The sequence below is a fragment of the Dermacentor andersoni genome, unplaced genomic scaffold (genome assembly GCF_023375885.2).
Source record: "Dermacentor andersoni unplaced genomic scaffold, qqDerAnde1_hic_scaffold ctg00000756.1, whole genome shotgun sequence".
Lineage (NCBI taxonomy): Eukaryota > Metazoa > Arthropoda > Arachnida > Ixodida > Ixodidae > Dermacentor > Dermacentor andersoni.
Window position 1 is genome coordinate 10001 of NW_027315434.1, and position 2868 is coordinate 12868.

Here is a 2868-nt window from a genome sequence, read left to right on the forward strand (position 1 = left end):
TTAGTTGTTTAGAGTTATACATTCCTGAACGATGTTTTTCTTTTCCTCAAAGCTAGCCATAGAACCAGCGCTTTCTATAAAATCATGACAATAAGAATCCAGCATATCGGTTCATCTTCGGCGCGATTAAAGTTCGGGAACTGGCGATTTTTTATTGCCGTGATCAAGAAGGTTAACACCAGATAAGGCGTGATATTTCAGCATACCAGTCACGATATCTAATCGAATCTAAGATTGAAATGGCGTTCTGAATTCTTTCGGTTCCAGATAGAAAGAAACAGAAAAAAAAAAAAAAAGAAAGGATGTGATTGATTGCCATTCAAATCTGAAGACCGCGTGGAGAAAGTGTTCCGGTTTACATTCGGCAAATCAAAATGAACGGCTAAAATTAATCCATCGTCTGGTTTCATGCGCGAGATCACGTAAAAGGCAGCCATTCTTCTTAGCATGGTTTCTCTCTTTTGCTCTCTCATTCGCGCACGGAAATTTCTTCGTACGGGAATTTTATGAAGCGAAGGCGGCTGCAGACCATTTTCTTTGTTTAGTTCATGTTCGTAGGCGCAAATTACAAACCTAACACTTGGAGCAACATTTCCACTACTCTAGAGGGGCATAAACTGTAGACAGTGCACGCTTTCTCATTTATCCAATCGCTCGCAAACACATTGCATTGCTAGTCTACAGTGGCAATACAAAGTGACGTTTCACCATGCACGTCGAAGTTCATTACCAGTACCGCGCCAGCATCGACCGGCCGGCGAAGCGACGAGCTCAGCAGCGCATGCGCAAGGCCCGACACCACCCCAACCGAGCTTCCCTGCTTATCGGAGAGAGCAAGTGCGCGTGAACACGGGCGCGTCTGAGTATCTGGATTTAAAAAAAAAAAGAAAAAGAAAGCGTTTCCGAGATATTGACAAAGACAAGTGGTCGCGGTCGCTCTGAATCTTATCGTATTATAGAAAACGTGGGATGGCGGCGCTTCCTCGAGGGTCAGAAAGTACAATCGTCGAACTAGGTGGCAAGTGGAGTACATCCTTTTTCTTGGAACGGTTTGCAATTGACTGCTTGAATGTGCCGACCACGCGTCGCGGGTCGCGTATAGAGCCAACCGTTGGCAAGCACGCGTCTAGCGTAGCAGCAGAACCGATCGCGGTTGCGATAACCCATCGTTGGCAGCGAAAAAGAAAAACACCCACACGCAGTTTGTAGCAATAACCGTACAAATCAATGTGGTTTTAAATATAGCTTCACTGGTCACCCAAGAAGGGCACCGAAACTTTCTCATGACGCACACCGCTGTAGTCCACAAAGAACAAAGCGCACAAAATAGATATGATACAGCCGCACCGCATTATTTCGTGTTTTCACCATTTCATTACTTTCGTGTGCATGCGCGCTAGGGCCACGCAGGCCAGGAGTAAAAGGCACGAAAAAAAAAAAAAAAATGGTACGCAATCCTAAGCTTTGACTTGACTGCTGTGGCACTCGCATTTGTGTTCTTTACCTTAGGCGAACGCAATGCGCAAACTGAACTGGAATTTCCAATAATGGAAATTCCTGTTTGGCTCATATTTGCGTTTTTCGCCCGAGCAAGCGCTTCACTGCACTACGCTTTGCCCCTTCAACGTGGCTACACTGCCCGGCAGGCGTGTTCTGCGTAGGGCCGAACCTGCAGGCAAAAAGCATGGGCGCCGCCATCTTGTTGAGAGCGGCGCCAGGGACACAATCGCGCCTAGCTCATTGAGTTTTCCCCCAAAACTGAAAAAAATTTGACTTCATTAAACGAGAAAGATGCCACGAGTGTCCCAACAAAAAGCTTTGAGGATTACCGAAGGGTAACTGAGGGCGACGCAACGGGCTCTGGAAAGAAGGATGATGGGTGTGGCGTCACGGGGGGATCGGAATAGAGCAGATTGGGGTGTGCGAGAACAAACGCTCGTTAATGACACCAAAGTTTAAACCAGGAAAAACAAATGGGCATGCGCAGGGCATGCAATCTGGGGGGAAGATAACCGGTGGCCATTAAGGGTTACAGACTGAATTCCGAGAGGAGGGAAGCGTAGCAGGGGGTGGCAGAAAGGTAGGAGGGCAGATTAGATTAGGGACTACATGGCGACAATCGGCACCTGACCGGGGTACTTGGAGGATCATGGGAGATGCCTTTGCCCTGCAGTGGGCGTAGCCAGGATGATGATGATGATGATGTTCATGATGAAAAGGTAGCAACAGGTCTTCGTAACATACAGGTTAGAAAGATGAGGCACCTTTTAACCCTTGAATATATTTCGCCACATTCGGGCATACGACAAGTTTGTTTTCGAGGCGCTCGGTCCCACTGCTGCGAAAATGTGTACACAAAGGCTGCACAGTAGTTGCCAGAAATCGGGCACTCTATTTTTCTTTCATAGGGAATCTTTCTTCCACTTGGGCAGCGGATTTCGGCGGCAGGGCGAGCTTGCGTGGGCGCGGTGGTTTACGGATCCAAGCGATAGTGAACTCCAAAATCCAGTGTTGGCTTTGAGTGGGATTCATATTGATTGCGAACCCCACGGCTAATCCTACCCCCCATCCCCCCAAGTGGCTCTTTACAGGAGACAATCATTCAGAGACATCGGACAAATAGGAATTCTGGTTCTTTCTTTTGCTTTCATTAATTTTTCTCGAAGCCCATAACTAGAAATTTGCTGGAGCGGCTGTCCCATTTGCGACGCAACAAGTGCGACGCTACACACAGATGGAGTGGCAGTTTAATTACTCTCGTGGTCCGCGAACCGGCATCGTTGCGTGTAGTATAGGAATGGTGCGTGTCAAGTCAGTGCTCGCGTTGAGCTTGTGCTCTTCATTTTGATTGAATGAAGTCTCACCTAA